Source organism: Myxine glutinosa, chromosome 7 (assembly GCF_964187855.1).
Source record: "Myxine glutinosa chromosome 7, kmMyxGlut1.1, whole genome shotgun sequence".
In the NCBI taxonomy this organism is placed as follows: Eukaryota; Metazoa; Chordata; class Myxini; order Myxiniformes; family Myxinidae; genus Myxine; species Myxine glutinosa.
The window spans coordinates 101,602,806-101,628,072 of NC_136267.1; positions in this window are offsets into that span (position 1 = coordinate 101,602,806).

The following is a 25,267-nucleotide window of genomic DNA, read 5'->3' on the forward strand; positions in this document are numbered from 1 at the left end:
AAAATCTCTGCTGCATTGAAGATTCCCAAGCGCACAGTGGCCTCCATAATTCTTAAATGGAAGAAGTTTGGAACAACCAGGACTCTTCCTAGAGCTTGCCGCCCGGCCAAACTGAGCAATCGGGGGAGAAGGGCCTTGGTTGGAGAGGTGACCAAGAAACCGATGGTCACTCTAGCTGAGCGCCAGAGATCCTGTGTGGAGATGGGAGAAACTTCCAGAAGGACAACCATCACTGCAACACTCCACCGATCTGGGCTTTATGGCAGATTGTCCAGACGGAAGCCTCTCCTCAGTGAAAGACACATGAAAGCCCGCTTGGAGTTTGCAAAAAATCACCTAAAGGACTCTCAGACTGTGAGAAACAAGATTCTGTGGTCTGATGAAACCAAGATTGAACTATTTGGCCTCAATTATAAGCGTCATGTCTGGAGGAAACCAGGCACCGCTCATCACCTGCCCAATACCATCCCAACGGTGAAGCATGGTGGTGGCAGCATCATGCTGTGTGGGTGTTTTTCAGCAGCAGGGACTGGGGAACTGGTCAGTGTTGAGGGAACAATGAACGGAGCAAAGTACAGAGATATCCTTAATGAAAACCTGAAACAGAGCGCTCAGGACCTCAGATTGGGCCGAAGGTTTACCTTCCAACAGGACAATGACCCTAAGCACACAGCCAAGACAACGCAGGACTCTCTCTGGCCTAAGTGGCTTAAAGACAACTCTGTGAAGGTCCTTGAGTGGCCCAGCCAGAGCCCTGACTTGAACCCAATCGAACATCTCTGGAGAGATCTGAAAATGGCTGTCCACCGACGGTCCCCATCCAACCTGACAGAGCTTGAGAGGATCTGCAGAGAAGAATGGCAGAAAATCCCCAAATCCAGGTGTGCAAAGCTTGTCACGTCATACCCAAGAAGACTCGAGGCTGTAATCGCTGCCAAAGGTGCTTCAACTAAGTACTGAGTTAAGGGTCTGAATACTTATGTCAATGTGATATTTCAGTTTTTTCTTTTTAATAGATTTGCAAAACTTTCTAAAATCCCGTTTTCTCTTTGTCACTATGGAGTATTGAGCGTTGATTGATGAGGGGAAAAATGAATTGAAACGATTTCAGCATAAGGCTGCAACATAACAAAATGTGAAAAAAGTGAAGGGGTCTGAATACTTTCTGAATATTTCATACATAATTTCATACATAAACATAGGTGGGCTCCATTCCATCTCTGAAACCTAACTATGTGTGGAGGTAGCAGTCACCAACAGCAACTTACACGCATAGACATACACACATATACATGATATACGCGCACACACTCATCTACAGTCACGTGAAAAAGTAAGTACACCCCATGTAAAGTTTTGACTTTTTCAACATATTTCAACATATACAGCTATTTGATGTTCATTTCAACAATATTGATAGATAAAGGTGATATAATATAACAAATATCATGAAACATTCACATTTTGTAGTCCATTCTATAATTTAAATAAACATAAATGCAAATTTGGCATGTGGAAAAAGTAAGTACACCCCAACATTTATCACTACTTCAAATACCTAAAATTAGAATCAGGTGCTCTAGCTCAGGTGCAAATGATTAGAACATCGTTAGAGAGGATCTTGGAGGAACCTGTCTTATTTAAACCTCAGACATTTAGTTTGGTTTACTCTTTGTTGTTGAAGTGTGCGGCGTCACCATGCCTAGATCAAAAGAGCTCTATGAGGCCTTCAGAAAGAAGGTTATAGATGCCTACGAGTGTGGGAAGGGATTTAAAAAGATCTCCAAACAATTTGAAATCAATCATTCGACTGTCCGGAAGATCATCTACAAGTGGAGAAGATTCCAAACACCTGCCAACTTGTTCAGGCCAGGCCGCCCCAGCAAGTTCAGCCCGAGAGCAGACCGGAAGATGCTGAAAGAAGTCTCTAAGATCCCCAGAATGTCATCACGGGACCTACAGGTAGCTCTTGCCACTGTTGATGTCAAAGTGCACGAGTCTACCATTAGAAAGAGGCTGCACAAATTTGATCTACATGGGATGTGTGCCAGGAGGAAACCTTTGCTGTCCAGAAAGAACATCAGGGCAAGACTAAAGTTTGCCAATGAACACCTTGGCAAAGACCAGCACTTCTGGAACAATGTGCTCTGGACAGATGAGTCAAAGGTAGAGCTATTTGGCCACAGTACCAGAAGACATGTTTGGCGAAAACCAAAGACAGCATTTGACCACAAGAACCTGATACCAACTGCAAAGCATGGTGGTGGAAATATTATGGTTTGGGGCAGCTTTGCTGCATCAGGGCCTGGGCAGCTCACCATCATAGAATCCACTATGAATTCTTCATTGTACCAGAGGGTGCTTGAGGATAATGTGAGGCCATCTGTCGGAAAGTTGAAGCTCAACCGACGGTGAACCTTGCAACATGACAATGACCCGAAACATACCAGTAAATCCACCAAGGAATGATTGAAAAGAAAGAAATGGAGGGTTCTGGAATGGCCAAGTCAAAGCCCGGATCTAAATCCCATCGAGATGTTGTGGGGGGATTTGAAACGAGCTGTGCATGCAAGAAACCCCTCAAACATCGCACAGCTGAAAGAATTCTGCATGGAGGAGTTGGCAAAAATTTCTCCCAGTCGATGTCAGAGACTGGTAGACAGTTATAAGAAATGCCTACTTGAGGTTGTTTCTGCCAAAGGGGGCAATACCAAATCCAAAGGGGGCAATACCAGTGCCAAAACCACAATCCACCTATTAGAGCCAAGGGTGTACTTACTTTTTCCACATGCGAAATTTGCATTTATGTTTATTTAAATTATACAATGGACTACAAAATGTGAATGTTTCATGATATTTGTTATATTATATCATCTTTATCTATCAATATTGTTGAAATGAAGATCAAATAGCTGTATGTTGAAATATGTTGAAATATGTTGAAAAAGTCAAAACTTTACATGGGGTGTACTTACTTTTTCACGTGACTGTATATAATAAAATCTGTCTATAATAAAATCTATAATAAAAATAAAAATAATTTTAAAACCCTCAATCTATATAATAAAAGCAGGAGTGTCTGTCTGTCTGTCCATCCCCGAACTACTCCCTCAGTTTTTGGGCGAGCCTCACCAAACTTTTTGTGGAACCTTTTGGGGTCCGTGGGTGGGAGGCTTCATAAATTTCTCAATAGAATTATGATGTTGACTTTCCACCGGAAAAGCATTGGAAAGTTTCGCCATTAACCTCATATGGAAACATTTCCTGGTTGGGCAAACCATCATCATTAGTATCAGCTTCATCATCATCATTAAAGTTACATTGATTTTACACAGTAATACTCCCACAGTTTTGGGACCAGCCCCAACAAATATTCTGTGCAGGCCCCGCACGTGTCGTAAAGTGGGTGGGAGTTTTCATAAAATTTCTCAAAACGTTTTTTTCTTTTTATGAGATTTTGGGCTCCCACCCGTGCGCAACACAGTTACCTCGCTAGTAATTCAACACTCAGGTCACCCAACTCTTGGGTTTGAATATTGCTACGTTTCTATAGCTCTTTGCAAATGGTGTGATTGCACTATGGCAGGTTCAACTGTATTAACCAAGGTTATAATCATAAAGCTCCAGCTGTTTGTTTTTCATCTGGAAGTCTGTATCTCCACAAATGATACATGTCCGTGTGCAAAGCGTTACGGGTACCGACCATGATGTACGCTGAGGTTACGCCTACAAATATCTGCTCACCTCGTGTAATCAATCCACAATGTTTGACATTGAGCCAATGCTCAGCTCTAGACCACTTCCACGTGCAAATGTACCAGAAGGAACCAGCTTTGGTTTGGTTGCTCCTGCGATAATGAAGATTGTCCAAGCCACAATCTCACACACAGTCTTAGAATTTGCATAGGCAGACCCTCCCTTATGGGAAACTGTACAAGGATGCATGTTTAGTTTCCTTCTGATTTGACTCAAAGCAAAATTATTACCGCAGGCAAGTTATGAGCAACGGATAACAAAGCAGAAAGCAGGGTTTTGCAGAGAGCTTTCGAAGCGTCAACCTCTCTTGGGGGTAGTGAGTAGAAGCTGCATCGACATTCGGATGGTGGGAAATGAAGCAAATCGGATTTAATCTCACAACCACAGCAGCAGCCATTACAACCCCCATTCTCATTTCCAGGGACCTTGAGCTGTTGGTTTAGCTGAGCAAGCGGAGCTCCCTCCTTTACACCGAAAGACTGGTTTGCTGTGCAATGTACAAGCAAAACCTTTTCACGCAATTAACGTGCAGACTGAATTTGAAGGTGTGATCGGAGCTCCAGCCAAGTAAAACTAAACCGCTGAAATGTCTCAGAAAGTAAGGAGTCCATCGATTAGAAAACGTCCCATTTTGTGGAACAGTTGGAAGAGGATAAACAATGGTCGAAAGGTAATACGAAGACGAAATAGCAAAGTTTGTACAAAGAACCAAGTTGGATGATTATTATCACTCTTGAATTTGGAAACAAGGTAGAAGATGAAATAGAATTGCTGACCCCTCTGACATGGGTTGATATGCTCTCCAGAAACGTTTCACAGTAATTCATCTCTTACAAAACTAGCACAGCACTCGGGAGAGGGCACATAAACCTATGCCAGGCTCAGTTTACATTTTGTATCCACCCACCCACCGATAGGCCAGATCTGGATCGGACCTGAACCAAAGTCTAATCGGCTTGTTCTTGTCACTTACCCAAGTCATCCACCAAAGTTTGCCATAAGTCATCCACAACTTTTTGAAATGTCGTGCTATACATCGTTTTTTGCCCCATCTCTCAATAGTGACGAATCGATTTGAAAAGCTATTGGATCCAGATCTTCATCAAAATCTAATCAATTCATCCTATCCACACATACCCAACCTCCACCAAATTTCACCCGAATCCATCCACAAGTTTCACATATTGTGTTCACAAACAAAGAAACAAACAAAAAGATGTCATGCAGAGCATGATACTTGCAAAATCCACCCCTCCTCACCTCCAAAAAAAGTTGAATTCTCCATTTCCATAATGAAATTGTCCATAATGAAATTGTCCATTTCATTAACATTAAAATTGACGATCTTAATCAAAACTCGGGTCAATCGGATTAAAACTGCTTATTTTTTCGAAGAAAATTGATGATTTTATAAGTTTGACCTTGAGTTGACCTTTTGACCTCAAAATAGTTGCTTTCCCAATTCAGTGATGAACCATGTAATTGCTGTTTAATCCCCAGGTTAATCTATCTATAATTCCAGTAATCTCTGTCTGTACGTCTGTACGTCTGTACGTTTGTTTGTCTGTGACCGCTGTTTCTCGACAACCACGGGTCCGATATACTTTTAACTTGCCAGGTATATTGCTGGGGACCCGAGGATGTGCCTTTTCAAGGTTTCATATTAATCGGACAATTACTTACCGAGCTATGTCCAAAAAACGATTCAACCAATCAGAGAGCAGCGAACGATCGCGTGTGCCGAACGTGGCGGGCACACTCTGCCTCGGATGGCACATTTGAGAGCGTATTCATTTATTTCACGTTTGCAAACTATGTTGGCGTTAAACTATGTTTTACAACTAATAAAAACGAATTTGCGATTCATTCGCTTTCCTGCGCGTTTGTGCACGCGATGGCGATTTCTTTACCAAACTCCGGAAGCCGTTCGCTTTGGACCAAACCATTGCATGTAAATAGAGGGGGGGGATTGTCACCACTCGCAAGCCGTTCGCTTTGGACCAAACCATTTCATGTAAATAGAGGGGGGGGGGGGGATATAATTTTAGATATAGATATAGTACGGGCATGCCCTAGTCTATCTATAATTCCAGTAATCTCTGTACGTCTGTACGTCTGTACGTTTGTTTGTCTGTGACCGCTGTTTCTCGACAACCACGGGTCCGATATACTTTTAACTTGCCAGGTATATTGCTGGGGACCCGAGGATGTGCCTTTTCAAGGTTTCATATTAATCGGACAATTACTTACCGAGCTATGTCCAAAAAACGATTCAACCAATCAGAGAGCAGCGAACGATCGCGTGTGCCGAACGTGGAGGACACACTCTGCCTCGGATGGCACATTTGAGAGCGTATTCATTTATTTCACGTTTGCAAACTATGTTGGCGTTAAACTATGTTTTAAAACTAATAAAACCGAATTTGCGATTCATTCGCTTTCCTGCGCGTTTGTGCACGCGATGGCGATTTCTTTACCAAACTCCGGAAGCCGTTCGCTTTGGACCAAACCATTGCATGTAAATAGAGGGGGGGGATTGTCACCGTACTCGCAAGCCGTTCGCTTTGGACCAAACCATTTCATGTAAATAGAGGGGGGGGATATAATTTTAGATATAGATATAGTACGGGCAATGCCCTAGTATAATGAAAAGTGCCGATTTTTCAGATGAAAATTGATGATTTTAGAAGTTTGACCATGAGTTGACCTTTTGACCTCAAAATAGTTGTTTCCCAATTCAGTGATGCACTATGTAATTGCTGTTTAATCCACAGATTAACATAATGAAAAGTGCCGATTTTTCAGATGAAAATTGATGATTTTAGAAGTTTGACCATGAGTTGACCTTTTGACCTCAAAATAGTTGTTTCCCAATTCAGTGATGCACTATGTAATTGCTGTTTAATCCACAGATTAATATAATGAAAAGTGCCGATTTTTCAGATAAAAATTGATGATTTTAGAAGTTTGACCATGAGTTGACCTTTTGACCTCAAAATAGTTGTTTCCCAATTCAGTGATGCACTATGTAATTGCTGTTTAATCCACAGGTTAAAATAATGAAAAGTGCCGATTTTTCAGATGAAAATTGATGATTTTAGAAGTTTGACCTTGAGTTGACCTTTTGACCTCAAAATAGTTGCTTTCCCAATTCAGTGATGAACCATGTAATTGCTGTTTAATCCACAGGTAAATATAATGAAAAGTGCCGATTTTTCAGATGTAAATTGATGGATTTAGAAGTTTGACCTTGAGTTGACCTTTTCACCTCAAAATAGTTGCTTTCCCAATTCAGTGATGCACTATGTAATTGCTGTTTAATCCACAGATTAACATAATGAAAAGTGCCGATTTTTCAGATGAAAATTGATGATTTTAGAAGTTTGACCATGAGTTGACCTTTTGACCTCAAAATAGTTGTTTCCCAATTCAGTGATGCACTATGTAATTGCTGTTTAATCCACAGATTAATATAATGAAAAGTGCCAATTTTTCAAATGAAAATTGATGATTTTAGAAGTTTGACCATGAGTTGACCTTTTGACCTCAAAATAGTTGTTTCCCAATTCAGTGATGCACTATGTAATTGCTGTTTAATCCACAGGTTAATATAATGAAAATTGATGATTTTAGAAGTTTGACCTTGAGTTGACCTTTTGACCTCAAAATAGTTGCTTTCCCAATTCAGTGATGAACCATGTAGTTGCTGTTTAATCCACAGGTTAACATAATGAAAAGTGATGATTTTTCAGATGAAAATTCATGATTTTAGAAGTTTGACCATGAGTTGACCTTTTGACCTCAAAATAGTTGTTTCCCAATTCAGTGATGAACCATGTAGTTGCTGTTTAATCCACAGGTTAATATAATGAAAAGTGATGATTTTTCAGATGAAAATTCATGATTTTAGAAGTTTGACCTTGAGTTGACCTTTTGACCTCAAAATAGTTGCTTTCCCAATTCAGTGATGAACCATGTAATTGCTGTTTAATCCACAGGTAAATATAATGAAAAGTGCCGATTTTTCAGATGTAAATTGATGGATTTAGAAGTTTGACCTTGAGTTGACCTTTTCACCTCAAAATAGTTGCTTTCCCAATTCAGTGATGCACTATGTAATTGCTGTTTAATCCACAGATTAACATAATGAAAAGTGCCGATTTTTCAGATGAAAATTGATGATTTTAGAAGTTTGACCATGAGTTGACCTTTTGACCTCAAAATAGTTGTTTCCCAATTCAGTGATGCACTATGTAATTGCTGTTTAATCCACAGATTAATATAATGAAAAGTGCCAATTTTTCAAATGAAAATTGATGATTTTAGAAGTTTGACCATGAGTTGACCTTTTGACCTCAAAATAGTTGTTTCCCAATTCAGTGATGCACTATGTAATTGCTGTTTAATCCACAGGTTAATATAATGAAAATTGATGATTTTAGAAGTTTGACCTTGAGTTGACCTTTTGACCTCAAAATAGTTGCTTTCCCAATTCAGTGATGAACCATGTAGTTGCTGTTTAATCCACAGGTTAACATAATGAAAAGTGATGATTTTTCAGATGAAAATTCATGATTTTAGAAGTTTGACCATGAGTTGACCTTTTGACCTCAAAATAGTTGTTTCCCAATTCAGTGATGAACCATGTAGTTGCTGTTTAATCCACAGGTTAATATAATGAAAAGTGATGATTTTTCAGATGAAAATTCATGATTTTAGAAGTTTGACCTTGAGTTGACCTTTTGACCTCAAAATAGTTGCTTTCCCAATTCAGTGATGCACTATGTAATTGCTGTTTAATCCACAGATTAACATAATGAAAAGTGCCGATTTTTCAGATGAAAATTGATGATTTTAGAAGTTTGACCATGAGTTGACCTTTTGACCTCAAAATAGTTGTTTCCCAATTCAGTGATGCACTATGTAATTGCTGTTTAATCCACAGATTAATATAATGAAAAGTGCCGATTTTTCAGATCAAAATTGATGATTTTAGAAGTTTGACCTTGAGTTGACCTTTTGACCTCAAAATAGTTGCTTTCCCAATTCAGTGATGAACCATGTAATTGCTATTTAATCCATAGGTTAATATAATGAAAAGTGCCGATTTTTCAGATGAAAATTGATGATTTTAGAAGTTTGACCTTGAGTTGACCTTTTGACCTCAAAATAGTTGTTTCCCAATTCAGTGATGCACTATGTAATTGCTGTTTAATCCACAGGTTAATATAATGAAAAGTGCCAATTTTTCAGATGAAAATTGATGATTTTATAAGTTTGACCTTGAGTTGACCTTTTGACCTCAAAATAGTTGCTTTCCCAATTCAGTGATGAACCATGTAATTGCTGTTTAATCCACAGGTAAATATAATGAAAAGTGCCGATTTTTCAGATGAAAATTGATGGATTTAGAAGTTTGACCTTGAGTTGACCTTTTCACCTCAAAATAGTTGCTTTCCCAATTCAGTGATGCACTATGTAATTGCTGTTTAATCCACAGGTTAATATAATGAAAAGTGCCAATTTTTCAGATGAAAATTGATGATGTTAGAAGTTTGACCATGAGTTGACCTTTTGACCTCAAAATAGTTGTTTCCCAATTCAGTGATGCACTATGTAATTGCTGTTTAATCCACAGATTAATATAATGAAAAGTGCCAATTTTTCAGATGAAAATTGATGATTTTAGAAGTTTGACCATGAGTTGACCTTTTGACCTCAAAATAGTTGTTTCCCAATTCAGTGATGCACTATGTAATTGCTGTTTAATCCACAGGTTAATATAATGAAAATTGATGATTTTAGAAGTTTGACCTTGAGTTGACCTTTTGACCTCAAAATAGTTGCTTTCCCAATTCAGTGATGAACCATGTAGTTGCTGTTTAATCCACAGGTTAACATAATGAAAAGTGATGATTTTTCAGATGAAAATTCATGATTTTAGAAGTTTGACCTTGAGTTGACCTTTTGACCTCAAAATAGTTGCTTTCCCAATTCAGTGATGCACTATGTAATTGCTGTTTAATCCACAGATTAATATAATGAAAAGTGCTGATTTTTCAGATGAAAATTGATGATTTTAGAAGTTCGACCTTGAGTTGACCTTTTCACCTCAAAATAGTTGCTTTCCCAATTCAGTGATGCACTATGCAATTGCTGTTTAATCCACAGGTTAATATGATGAAAAGTGACGATTTTTCAGATGGAAATTGATGATTTTAGAAGTTTGACCTTGAGTTGACTTTTTGACCTCAAAATAGTTGCTTTCCCAATTCAGTGATGCACGACGTAATTACTGTGTAATCCACAGGTTAATATAATGAAAAGTGACGATTTTTCAGATGAAAATTGATGATTTTAGAAGTTTGACCTTGAGTTGACCTTTTGACCTCAAAATAGTTGCTTTCCCAATTCAGTGATGCAGTATGCAATTGCTGTTTAATTCACAGGTTAATATGATGAAAAATGACGATTTTTCAGATGAAAATTGATGATTTTAGAAGTTTGACCTTGAGTTGACCTTTTGACCTCAAAATAGTTGCTTTCCCAATTCAGTGATGTACTATGCAATTGCTGTTTAATCGACAGGTTAATATAATGAAAAGTGACGATTTTTCAGATGAAAATTTATGATTTTAGACGATTGACCTTGAGTTCACCTTTGACCTTAAAAATGGCTGGTTTCCCAAATTCAATGATGCACTATGCAATTGCTATTTAATTTTCAAGTCAATCGGATGAAAATTGATGATTTCAGAAGTTTGACCTTTTCAAAATATTTGATTTCCCAATTCATTGACTCAATATGTAAATGCTGTTCAACTTTCAAGTCAATCGGATGAAAAATGACAATTTTAGAAACTTGACCTCAATATGACTTTTGACCTCAAAATCAAAAGGCTTCTTCCTTATGACCAAATTTACCGTTTAGTGAAGTTTTGTGAAGATTGGTTTAAAATTGTGACCTGTCGGCAATTGACAAACAGGCAGACGGACAGACACAATAACGCACAAGACCGACCAATATACTTGAAAAATCTTCGATTTTGCAAGTAACAAACATCCATGGAGTGAAAACATGACCTCCATCCACCTTCGGTGGCAGAGGTAAAAATCGATACCCAACAAAAACCACATCGAGCTTTTGTAGACCTGCAACACGTCAGAGGTAAAATTTATACAGATATAGATATCGATATTGGTGTAAGATGGTTATGAATACCTCCAGAAATGGGAATGATCCTGGACTACTCAATGAATCCTGCCAAAGCAGCCCTCAACCAAGAAAGCTATTTACAATTTGTCCAGGGTACTAGTACAAAATGGTCGATTCTTTTTCAAAGGTCCCACGGTATCTCGAACACCCATCAGAGAATGGCAACAGGTGCCACTGAAGGATACCGTATTGCACACACATTGATTCCAAGCCTTTCAGTTTCCCCAAACAGAGTATGGATATGGCAAACAAGGACTCGTTAGCGAAGCCAGAGAGCAAAGGCAAAATCTTTAAATGTAATAAAGTCGTCACCAAAATCGAATCCCAAGTGTGCCTGTTTGATGTACATGCCTTTTCCATGTCCCTGCTCAAAAGCGCCTCCCAATGTCCGTCAGGATGGTACAGAGTCAGGATGGTACATCCCTTGGATGGTACATCCTTTGGATGGACATGGACATTAACCTGGGTGTCCCATCTATTAGCGTTAGTTGGTGCATTGTAAAGATCCCCATGATGTCTTCCACTTATTGTGCATTTGGGGGGCAAGCTTTTGGCTCAAGTCTTTCACCGACCGGATGACAATGTCCAACATTCGATCGGAGATATTTTGGGCAGGAATTGGCTCTTTATCGAAGGTGCCTGTGACAACTCACCTACTCTTCGTGATAGACACCGTGGGATCTTGGCGGACGCATCCAGCCGAGTCCTCCGGATTAACGTCCATCCGAGAGACACCAGGGCGGCAGTTTATAGCTGTCTCGGGATTCGAACCCTGGGAGAATTTCATAGGCGAATATCCATTAAAGCAATTCATCTAAGTTATTGTCCCACCAGCCATAATGGTGGATTTAATGTGATTTTTTTCTTTCGTTCTGCATCACCATTAATTGAGCTTGAATTCAGATGTCATGTCGTTCTTTCTGAAACTTTCAGCCACAGCTACTTCCTTGGTAATCAATAACACTATTTCAATTCCTGAAACAAAGCAAACTGTATGTTATAACCATATACACATCCATGTACACACAGTAGTGTATGTAAGTGTATTTAAATAAATAAATAATTCAAGGTGCCATGCAGGTAGTGAGATGGTAAAGTATATAATTATCCTACTAGGTGTATATAACAAGAAAAGTGTGTGTGTGTGTGTGTGTGTGTGTGTGTGTGTGTGTGTGTGTGTGTGTGTGTGTGTGTGTGTGTGTGTGTGTGTGTGTGTGTGTGTGTGTATGTGTGTTTGTGCGTGCAACAGTCATAGAAAATAGAAAATGCTGGGCAAATCTTCACCAATTTTGCATATGTGCTCGTTTCCAGGAGGGAATGGGTATTACTCGTGATGTATTATATAAACCAGCATATAAGACCCGTGGCTTCGCTGACGGGAACATCAATCTTTGCGTAATTGAAAAAAAAAAAGTTGTTGTTTGGTGTTAAAAAAAGACATTAAATGAAAGAAATGGGGAAAAATAAAATTAGGCCCTGTATGGGGAGAGTGTAAAAGGAATATTAATCACAGCCATTTTAGATGCTGAATTTCAAATGGTATACAACACAGTAAGAGGAAGATCAAAATTAAAAATTTCTCACCCTCCCCTCTCTTCTTTATTTTGAATAAATTGTCTCGGGTACGTATTACTATGAGTATTAGGCACGCGCCAGGCCAGGAAAAAATCTCTGATGTCCCCTTGTCTCTGTGTGCCCTGTGGTTCCTCGTACCCCGAACACTCCTCCCAATTCTCAGCTAGTAAATGAGTATGATTTGTATGATTTGGATTCGTGGAGATATCAGATGATTTTATGTTCTTATTCTTTTCTCACCTTTCACCATTTCACCAGATCACCATTTGAGTACCAGTTCACTGGTAATTCCCTGTTTGTCGTTAAAGGCGGCAAAAAGGGTTGGCGTCAGGAAGGGCATCCGGCCGTAAAACATTGCTTCAAAAAGGGGACCGAAAAACAACAACAACCACAGTTCCCGAAAAAGGCCAACCCCCGCTTGCGGGGAAAAATGGCCTCTAAAGGTGGTTTTTATTCTTTTCTCACCTGTGTTGCAAGTAGACTGAAGAGCGACCTGCTTTGTGATGCTTTACTAGGCGGTGTATATTTGGAAATGGTGTTTGATAGGGCGATATTAAAATGGGTATGTTGAAAGAAAAACTATTGAATATAGCAAGCGTTTGCTGAATCTAATCGATATGACAAACGGGATTGAATGAGGCTCGGCATTATTATATGTGAAGAAGATTATGAAGGAGAAAGTTTTTTTTTTTTAATGTAAATTTGTATGATTTGGATTCGTGGAGATTTGTGGAGATTTGGAATCAACGTGGTGAATAAAACATCTTTGTATGCAGAGGGATTAGTGGTTATGTTTACTTCCTGAGAGTGGTTTCATTGAAGTCCGATCTCAAGTTAACAAAGAAGGACTCCTGGAATATCCTGCTCTCCGAGTTTTGACACGCGTGTCCATGTATCCATAAAAAAAAGAACATTTTTTGGATCACAAACACTCTCGGGAGTTAACCGAATCTAATAGATATGAGAAACGGGATTGAATGAGGCTCAGCATTATTATATGTGAAGAAGGTGATGAAGGAGGAAGAGTTTTTTTTAATGTAAATGAGTGTAGCGGCTGCCGCTGGGGTTACACAATCGCCTTGCACCTATCAAGGACGCGGAGCGATCACCAGGCCGGGCTCGTCCAGGACGCCCGGGCAGGCCCGCGCTCGACTTGCCAGGCCTCGGTCGGGACGCCCGGGCAGGCTCGCCCTCAACTTGCCAGGCCGCAGCCGGGACGCGGGGCCACGCCCCCTGGCGCCAGGCCTGGGCAAACCCCCTGGCGGAATAGATATATATTGCTGACCGTAAAACGTTTTTCCCAGAGTGCCTGAGTGTTTGATTCGAATAAAGCAGCTCAGATGAATTCAAGCTTTTTGTCGCGTCCATTCTTTCGATCGACGTGGGAGCCACAGCTCCTTCATTGGTGACCTACCGACATGGACACGGCAGTGACGCTTAAACTGCCTACCTTCTGGGAGGCTCACGCGGCTGTTTGGTTCGCTCAGGCGGACTCTCAGTTCGCCCTGCGAGGCATCACCGCGGACGACACCCGCTTCCACCATGTTGTGGCGGCGCTTGGTTCCGCCACCGCGGCCCGCGCCTTGAGCCTCCTCGAGCACCCGCCGGCTGCTGACAAATACGGCGCGATTAAGAAGCTTCTCCTCGATGCTTTCGCCCTCCCAGCGGCGGAACGCGCACGGCGCCTGCTCGATTTGCCTGAGCTCGGCGACACGCGCCCTTCCGAGCGAATGGACTACATGCTTTCGCTGCTCGGCGAGCACTCTCCGGCATTCCTGTTCCGGGAGCTGTTCCTCCGTCTGCTGCCTAACCCGGTACGCCTCGCCCTGGCAAGCACGACGATCACAGATCCCCGGGCCCTTGCCAGAGAAGCCGACAAAATCTCCGCCGCGGGACAGCGCATCGCAGCGGCGACATGGGACCCGCCGCCGCCTGATGCACCATCCATGGCGCCCGAGCACCCGGCGCGTTCGACGGCCGAACTGCCGACGCAATTGGCGGCCGCTATACCGAGCCGACCACGTCCAGCACGACGTCCGAAGCCTCCACCCGACCAAGCGTGGTGTTCCTATCATGCCAGGTTCGGACAGAAGGCCCGGACATGCCGACCCCCGTGCACCTTCGGCGGGTCGGGAAACGGCCAGGCCGGCGTTCATTACCTGCCATGAGCGCCGGCCACAGTCACACGGGCAACTTACTGTTCATCACGGACAAAGCGTCCGGACGGCGCTTCCTGTGCGACACCGGCGCCCAACTGAGCGTCATGCCCGCCTCTGACCAGGACAGGCAATCCGCGGTTTGCGGCCCCTCCTTAGTTGCGGCCAACGGATCGACTATCCGCACCTTCGGCCCGCGCAACGTCACCCTCTGCTTCGGCGGCCAACGCTTTGCTTGGACGTTTGTAACCGCCAACGTGCCCATGGCTCTGCTAGGCGCCGACTTCCTCTGCGCACACGGACTGCTGGTGGACGTCCAACGGCGTCGTTTAATCAACGCTGAAACCTTCAGCTCCCTGGTATGCACATTAAGCAGCTCCGCGCCGACCGAGCTGGCATGCGCCGTCCCGGCGGCGAACGAGTTTGCTCGCCTGCTCGCGGAGTTCCCGGCCCTCACGCGGCCGACGTTTTCGGCCGTCGCAGTACGGCATGGGATCGAGCACCACATACCAACCACGGGCCCGCCGGTCTACGCCAGGGCCCGCCGCCTCGACCCAGCCAAGCTTGCCGTTACGAAGGCCGAATTCGACGCGTTGGAGCACCTCGGCATCGTGCGGCGCTCCGATAGCGCGTGGGCCTCGCCACTGCACATCGTGCCAAAGCCGGGGGGTGGATGGCGCCCGTGTGGCGACTACCGCCGTCTTAATGACGCTACAACACCCGACAGGTACCCGATCCCGCATATCCAAGACTTCTCCGCCCGTCTGGCGGGACGGGTCATTTTTTCGAAAATTGATCTCATACGGGGATATCACCAGGTACCTGTCAGGGCGGCCGACGTCCCTAAAACGGCAGTCATCACGCCGTTCGGCTTATTCGAGTTCTTGCGGATGCCGTTTGGTCTCAAGAACGCGGCTCAGGCGTTCCAGCGCTTGATGGACGGCGTGCTGCGTGACCTGCCGTTCCTTTTCGTTTACCTGGACGACATCCTCGTCGCCAGCACGTCCCGGGCCGAGCACCTCCTCCACCTCCGAACACTGTTCGGGCGCCTCAGCGAGCACGGCCTCATCGTCAACCCGGCCAAATGCCACTTCGGCACGACGGCCGTTGATTTTTTGGGCCACCACATCACCAAGAACGGGGCTGTGCCGCTGCCAACCAAGGTCGAGGCCATCACCACTTTCCCGCGTCCCCGCACCATAAAGGCCCTGCAGGAATTCCTGGGAATGGTGAATTTTTATCACCGCTTCGTGCCCCGCGCTGCTCAACTCATGCGGCCCCTCTACGAAGCCCTCCGGGGCAAGCCGGCCAAGCACGACATCGCCTGGTCCGCAGCAATGGATGCGGCCTTCCAAAGCTCAAAGCGGGCCCTCGCCGACGCAACACTGCTCGCTCACCCGGTGCTCAACGCTCCCATCGCCCTCACCACGGATGCCTCCGACTACGCGGTGGGCGCCGTACATGAGCAATGGGTGAACGGGGTTTGGCAGCCACTCGCTTTTTTCAGCCGGCAGCTCCGGCCGAACGAGCTCAAATACAGCACGTTTGACCGGGAGCTCCTCGGTCTACACCTGGCCGTCCGCCATTTCCGCCACCTCCTGGAGGGCCGACCTTTCACGGCGTTCGTCGACCACAAGCCGTTGGTTTACGCCATGGCCAAGGTCACGGAGCCATGGTCGGCCCGCCAACAGCGCCACCTCTCCGCCGTGTCGGAGTTTACCACGGACATCCGGCACGTCGCCGGCAAAAACAACGCCGTGGCCGACTGTCTTTCCCGGGCCAGCGCGAACGCGGTCCACCTGGGCGTGGATTTTGCGCTTATGGCGGCGGACCAAACCACCGACACCACGGTGCAAGCCCTCCGGGCGGCGGACACGGGCCTCCGCCTGGCCGACATCCCCTGCGCGGACACTGTCCTGCTCTGCGACGTCTCCCAAGGCCGGCCTCGCCCCATCGTGCCCGTCACCTGGCAACGCCGCATCTTCGCCTCCCTCCACGGCCTTTCCCACCCGGGCCGGAAAGCTTCCCAGAAGCTGGTGTCGGCGCGTTTCGTCTGGCACGGCCTTCGTCGGGACGTCCGCGATTGGACCAGCGCCTGCACCGCCTGCCAACGGGCCAAGGTCCACCGACACACCCAGGCCCCGCTGGCACCTTTCACCGTGCCCGAACGACGTTTCGACCACGTCAACGTGGATCTGGTGGGCCCCCTTCCCCCATCACGAGGGTTCACACACCTGCTCACCATGGTGGACAGGACCACCAGGTGGCCGGAGGCCGTTCCCCTCGTCTCCACCACCACCGCCGACGTGGCGCAGGCCTTCATCGCCACCTGGGTCGCCCGCTTCGGCGCACCGGCGGACATCTCGTCAGACCGCGGACCACAGTTCACCTCTGAGCTGTGGGGCGCGGTCGCCCGCAACCTGGGGGTCAAGCTCCACCGTACTACGGCCTACCACCCCCAAGCAAACGGGTTGTGCGAGCGATTCCACCGCTCCATGAAGGCCGCGCTCATGGCCGGCCTTCAAGACGGCGGTTGGGCCGACCGGCTGCCGTGGGTCCTTTTGGGCCTTCGCACGGCCCCCAAGGAGGACCTCCAGGCATCCACCGCCGAGCTGGTCTATGGCCAGGTGCTACGCGTCCCGGGCGAATTCGTGCCCGACGCTACCAGCCCCTGGTCCGCAGCTCGCCAGCGCTCGGACCTCCAGGAGGCCGCCCGACGGTTTGCCCCCGTGCCGACATCCCACCACGGTGACCCCCAGTCCTACGTCCCCCCAGCACTCCGCACCGCGGAGTATGTTTTTGTGCGTCACGACGCACATCGGCGGCCACTCCAGCCGCCGTACGACGGGCCCTTCCGGGTGCTGCGACGGGACGACAAGTCGTTCGTCATCGACATCGGCGGCAGGTCGGACCGGATTGCAGTGGACCGCCTCAAGCCGGCGCACGTGGACGTCGACCACCCACCACGGGTGGCCCTCCCGCCGCGGCGAGGCCGCCCCCCGTCCACGGTGCCCCCCACTCGACCGCCCACCACCTCACCGGACCCCCTCCCACGACCCGCCAGGGGTCGCTTCGGCCGGGTCATCAGGACCCCCCTCAAGTTGACCCTGCCGGTGCAAGTCGATTCTGGGGGGACGTGTGTAGCGGCTGCCGCTGGGGTTACACAATCGCCTTGCACCTATCAAGGACGCGGAGCGATCACCAGGCCGGGCTCGTCCAGGACGCCCGGGCAGGCCCGCGCTCGACTTGCCAGGCCTCGGTCGGGACGCCCGGGCAGGCTCGCCCTCAACTTGCCAGGCCGCAGCCGGGACGCGGGGCCACGCCCCCTGGCGCCAGGCCTGGGCAAACCCCCTGGCGGAATAGATATATATTGCTGACCGTAAAACGTTTTTCCCAGAGTGCCTGAGTGTTTGATTCGAATAAAGCAGCTCAGATGAATTCAAGCTTTTTGTCGCGTCCATTCTTTCGATCGACGTGGGAGCCACAGCTCCTTCATGAGTATGATAATGATTTGTATGATTTGGATTCGTGGAGATTTGTGGAGATTTGGAGTTAACAAAGAAGGATTTTCCATAGTTTTTTTCATTTTCCATATTTTCCATTTTCCATAGATTAACATTAAATCCATAGTTGGATTTATTCAAATATGTTCTCAAATTATAACACGACAAACGAACAGACAGACACGGCTCCTTTTATAAGATATACGAGAACAACATTCGGTAGAGCGCATTCCTCCATCAGGCTGAACAGTTTCTGTTTTGTATCCCACTGATAGGCCGGATCAGGATTCGAACCTGAACAAAATTCTCATCGACTTGTTCTTGTCGCATAACCAACTCATCCACCAAGTTTTGTTATCCTCCGTCCACAACTTCTAGAAATACTAGCATGGACGTTCCACGGAAAACTCTCCCTTTGTTTGGGCAGTGTATATGCAACAAAGTGCTGCCTCGCATGCTCCCGGAAGTTTATGTTTACTGCTAACAACCCAGTGTTAATTTCAGTCATTCACACACTTTTTGCTAAAAAATAATGTTACGAAATTGTTTTATGTTCCCAGAGATCAGACGTTGAAGGGAAAATAAATGAAAAATTACAATATTAAAGTGTCAAGGATGGTGGATGAAAGCCACAATCAGAAAACAAACGTGTTGTTTTATACAACTCACTAAAATAAACGTTGCTAATTAGCGTCCCAGGCAAATCGCCTATTGTTTCCATTGGCATCATTTATGCATTGTGATGGTGAACGAGTGATAATCAGTAAAAAAAAACAAAAAAACAAGACCGAAAGTCCAACAGCGGCGTAGCCGGGCTTGTAAAATATTATAAACCACAAACACATATGATTAGCTATTTAAACAGTCGCTAATGCTGTTTATAACATTAAACAAATATTTGGAGGAATCCCGACATCCATAAAGTAAGTTTTACTTCTAGAACTGAAGGAGGATCTACTGTAATCTAGATTATACCCCACAAGAGTTGGGTACGGCCTGTTTTGTCGGAAGAGACGTAACGCCGATGCTTTCGATATTTTATGGTCATTTTAACAATCGGTTTGTTTGTGTTTCACACTGAATGAAAAACGTGAAGGTAGAGCATGGTGATTGTGATATATGACAGGGTCGACGATATTGTCACGTGACTGCTCTCAGTTAATACCGGGCAATCGAGCGTTAATGGAGGCATTCAACTCAAATTGATGGCGGATGACACGTGAGGAGGAAGAAGAGTACCGACTTACCTGGACAGCCTCGCTGATGTCTTAACCCTGCGAAAATAACTCACACGAACCGGGTTTAAAATGTACAGTGAAAATAATACAAAGGATTTATTAAAACGGAATGCCGAGACAAGAGAAACACGACGATAAAACTAAAACCTAAATGGAGCACTCCCTCACCAGACTTAAACACAGACACAGGGATAAAATAATGTGGAATGAAAATAACTGCGTATGGTTATTTTGTGCACTTAGCTCAATTGTCTCGGGGTCTCGTCAGGAATGGCGTCGACCCTGTGTGCACAGTCCCGACGCGGCTCCGGTGTTGGCGGGAAACCACTCGACGTTGGCGCGAAAACAGGCCTCGCACGCCCCCATTCACGAGGCCTCGCTGCTCTCCAGGGGCCATCCGCGCATCGTTTCCGCCTGCCAAACTCGGCCTCCTCACAATCCCCAGCAAGGTCTTGGCACACCGTCGCCCCCACCGAGGTGCAGAATGTGAAGATAGGGGGGGAGAATCGTCAGCACACACTCGCAGGTCAAAAGGTCTCGAGCAAGAGAGAGTCCACAGCAAGAGAGGGTCCAGCGCAAGAGGGAAGAGAGAGCGGAGCAAATGTCGGTCTCTTTGTACTTTTATCGATCCCTCGTGATGCCATCTGCCTCTCTCTACCAATGCCCACAGGCCACCACGACTGTGTTTCGCTCTCCACCTATCACATGCAGTCCGCCCTTTGATGTCATTGGCGTGCCCCGCCAATCAGCGTGATGTCCCTACGCGCCTTTCTCTTCACCAATCAGTCAGCTGCTTCTTGCCTTACGTCATTGGCCATGCTCGTCCAATTGGTCGACTCCCGCCCAATAGCGAGTCCTTCTGGGCGTGGCTCCCGGCCTGCTGTGTGATGTGTGTTCAACCAGGCGGTGTTGTTAGCCCTAGTGCCTGATGCCTGGCTTCCGGTTAGTTTTTACTGTCATTTTTTAATTCGTGTACTAATGGGCCTGAATAGTGTCTATGTGCAGTGCCATAAGGGACAATGGATAAATCACAAGGTCTCACGAACAGGGGAATTAACATAATCTCTACACTAGTTAACACGCCCCATTCCTCGTAATCGGGACAAATATACAAGCTTAATCCAAACACACGGTCTAAACAGAACTTATTACATCAAGGTTTCCACACGACAATCGTAGCATGATACCTATACAGATCTACATGACTCTATATATCACTCTACCCCACCGACATAACAATATGTTCGGCATGAACGGCACATAAATCAAAATGGCAGTGTGGAGAGTCAGCGGCCGTACCACCGTAATGACATCAGATGTAATCACATCACCCTGTCATGTGACCAGATCATCAGCTCTGATTGGTATACGTTTGAGGGGACATTCATACATACATACATACATACATACATACATACATACAGACAGACGGACAAACACTGTTCTAGACGGGTTTGCCCTATAAGCTACGCCGTAAAAAATGTTTCATTTCAGTGGCGGATCGATGGAGAGGGAAGGGTTAGGGGGGATGGGGACCCTGATAATTTTATTTTTAGCTCACCTGGAACAAAGTTCAGGGGAGCTTATGTGATGGCGCATCGTCCGTCCGTCCGTCCGTCAGTATGTCAGTCAATCAGTCTGTCCGTCCGTAAACACTTGCAACTTCTTCTCGGAAACCACTGATGGGATTGTGACCAAACTTGGAACAAATGATATTTGTTGTGTTGTGACTAAAGTTTGTTCATGGCATTAAAAAAAATCGGGGTCTAAAGGGGTTTAACTGATGTCTTAACCCTGCGAAAATAACTCACACGAACCGGGTTTAAAATGTACAGTGAAGTACATTGAAGTGAAGTGAAGTGAAGTGAAGTGAAGTCCATTGAAGTGAAGCATTGAAGTGAAGTGAAGTACATCAAAGTGAGTCCAGGTTTGACCCCCAAAATAGGTATTTGCTTTCTTCTCTGAAACTACACACACGATTTTGATGAAACGTGACCACAACCTTCACCACCCATGATGTACCGAAGTTTGTTGACGACATTTTAAAAAATCGAAGTCTAAAGGGCTTTACGGGGGGTTGAAGTGGGTCCAGGTTTGACCCCACAAAATAGGTATTTGCTTTCTTCTCTGAAACTACACACACTATTTTGATGAAACATGACCACAACCTTCACCACCCGTGCTTGTCACACACCCAACCTGTCCACCACGTTTCGTCCAAATCCGTCGACAACTTTTTGAGATATCTTGTTCACAAACTGACAGATAAACAGACAGACAGACAGGGGTGAAAACATAACCTCCATCCACCTTTGGTGGCAGAGGCAAAAAACCCGATATGAACCAGGTCCTCAACCATTTCTCGGATATGCATTTACCGATCTTGTTCAAACTTGGCACACAGATAATGAATGATGGTTTGCATATGCCCGTCATCTTTTTTCGAGATCAGATCCAAGATGGCCGACTGACGGCCATTTTGTTACTTCAACGTGTCCCCAACCATTTCTTGGACATGCATGCACCAATTTTGTTAAAACTTGACACAAAGACAATACACAAGAGCATACATATGCAGAAGATTTTGTTTTGTAATCCGACCAAAGATGGCTTGACTGACGGCCTTTAACTCCGTACAGCAAAATTAGTAATACCATATGGGGGCTATGACATTTTATGTCTTTCCTTGTTGTTTAAGAGGGATGTTTCTTGACTTTTATAACATGAGAATGCAATGGCTGAAGGCAGTGTGAATAACTGTAAACTTTCATTGTGCGTGTGGATTAATAAAAATGACGTAAATAACCCAGGAGCAATAACACTCACATAAATTATAACATTTCTTCTAATCATCAAGGCATATCACACGGCACTTCCCTAATTACGTTTTACATCACTTGCATCAAACAAGCCAAATTAGGCCGCTGTTACTTAGGCATCCTTCAGGTCGAGGTTGTCCCAAAAAATACAATAAACAATGCCATTCAAATGGCAATTATACTTAATATTGATTGTTATTCTGGCTTTCAGGAGGAGCAGCTTATGAATTGGTAATTCAAATTGGCTGCAATGCCACTATATGTAATGTGTACTCATTGCCATCATGAAGCGCATGCGCACATCAATGCCATCATCATCATGGAGCGTCGCTTAATATAGTGTGCCACCACGATGTTGGCACCATGGCATAGAAGATTAATGAAGAAGATCCACTTGATGAGAAAACAAAGCTTTTTAGCTGCTGCGTGTCCCATACGTACAATTGTATAATTTCAATGAAAGTATGAGCTAATTCTTTTATAGCTTCAGAGTTGGTGTATAGAATAATAAATATAAGGATGCACAATGCAACATCTAGGTAATTGTGAAACCCACTGGTCCTGGAACCGTCTTGTTTTTCACCATCTGCCGTACCGAGTTCCGAGCATCCACTCCCCGCAGCGCATAGCCTCTCCAACATCCATCTGAACATGGCGTTGCGTCCGACCTGGCTGGCCGAAATCCTTTGTGCAAATTAATTGGCACGTTGCTAAAATATATCCTTTGATGAGTGTGTAATTAACTTTCAAGCTCAAACTTTGATCAACATTGCTAAGTGTTCAGCATGCTTCCTCCATCATAGTGCAATGGTGGATTCCAAAAAGGCACTCAAAAGATAAATGTTGCCCAGGCTGTGCCAGAGTAGTTCGGCAGCCATTTGCAGACAGCTGCGATTGTCATATCGATCCGTGTCATCACTTTCTGCATGCTGCACTGGCCATTAGCCCAGTGGAGACAGTTTGCGATGATGGGTGGCCGCTTATATATCCACACCCTTCCGACATTTTTGAATCCTCTAATCGACGTCCCAGAGCGATTTTTGGGACGGGTGTTTCCTCGGCTCTTTGCACGAGAGTCTGGCATGATGAAAAAACTGGGACAGGAAACAATGTTTTTTTTTTAAATCAGCACTTCCTGACAGCAGTTCAGGAATGGTTGGGATTCCGCAAGGAGATCTCAGGCTTTGATACGGCCCTTGTTGGGCCATGAAGAGTCATGTTGAGTGATATAAGATACTGCGGGTATTTCCAGCAGGCTAAAAATCTCGTTTGTCAAAGGTAGCACATGCGATACATGCATCAGAAAAATAATAGAATGGAGAGACTATTTTTTGCCTTTGTTTTAAAAAGAGATCAACACAGCAGAAGAAGTAAGCACATGACAAATTTTCATGAAAAACATTTATTTCAGAAGCTGAAAAATGTTTCAGAAGCTGCCAGGAAAGCTCAAACGGAAAGTTTTATTAACATCATGATTAGAAACATCTAATCTGGGTTTGATTCCGAACACAACTCCACACTTTGGTATTTCTCTGGCAGAGCATTTCATGAATGAGTACACCATCTGTCGGATGGGACATGAAGCTCATGGTTGTCCCATCTGCTAGCTTTGGCTGGTGCACATTCCAGTGCAACCCTAGAGTAGGCCATTGTGCCAGCTGTCTTCATGAGGGGCTCGCCAGGCCTAGCCTATGACTACAGACAAAAAGTAGCTGTGCTGTACCTGGATATAATTGGCCAAAGATGGCCAGCTCAGTGAGGGGCCTGGAAATGAAAGAGAGAGCAGCCACCTTCCTGGCTTTCTTTCGAAATTCCACCTCGTTTTGAAAGTGCAGTTTAAGATTCCAGAACTTCTGCTCCTTTGCTGTAATAAGGACATCATTCCCAATACATATTGCACAGTCAGTAGTTTTGCGAACTTACATAAATGTAGAACAGCATTTATGTAACCTGTATTGCATTTTGCTTTGTGTTTTAGGGTACAATTGTAGCATTTCATCATTCTTCCACAAAATGGAGCTTGGTCATACAATTTTTGATTTTTGGGACACGGCCTGAGACAAGTCCAAACTGAGTGTTTGCCTCCAAACCTCATGTATACCCCCAACTCATCTGTCTAAGTTTCCTTCCAAGTGATATTTTTTGATAGCCCATCTTTGGTAAATTGTTTTCTGGTATCTTTCCTCGAAGCAGTCACCGAGAAGAAACATTTTCCAACAAAATTTTTATATTGTGTATTGAATCGAGGCTGATGTAAGAGCAAAATGCTAAGGGTGAATGCAGTGATGAACTAGAAAGCATCTGAAAATGCAATGCCCATCCGCATCCGTTTGAATGCAGACTTTTTCTTCTTCCGTATGCTCAAAATGACGAAAATAGTTTTTTTTCTAATAAAAATGAAAATCGATGCTTTTATGCAGCTTTGACCTTTGAGCTTTAGATCTAAAAAAAAAAAATCAGCTTCTAGCTTTTGATTGGAGAACAAATTATGTGACTCAATATGCAAGTTATTTAAATTCCAGGTCAATTGGATGAAAATTGACGATTTTATGCAACCTTGACCGTTTCATCTAAAAAAAAACAATCGGCATATTTAGCTTTTGATTACAGAACGAATTCAGTGACCCGATATGCAAATTATTTAAATTTCAGGTCAATTGGGCGAAAATTGCTGATTTTAGGTGATGCTGACCTTTAACCTTTTGACCTTTTGACCATATTATTAATTTGCCTTCTTTGTATTATCATAATAAAGCTTTGTCGAAAACTTGATGACAAAACTCAAATGGTAAATTGAAATTTCAGGTCAATTGGATTAATATTGATGATTTTATGTGACGCTGACCTTTGAACTTTTGACAAAATTATCAATTTGCCTTCACCGTATTATCATAATAAAGCTTTGTTGAAAACTTGATGACAAAACTCAAATGGTAAATTGAAATTTCACGTCAATTGGATTAATAGTGATGATTTTATGTGACGCTGACCTTTGAACTTTTGA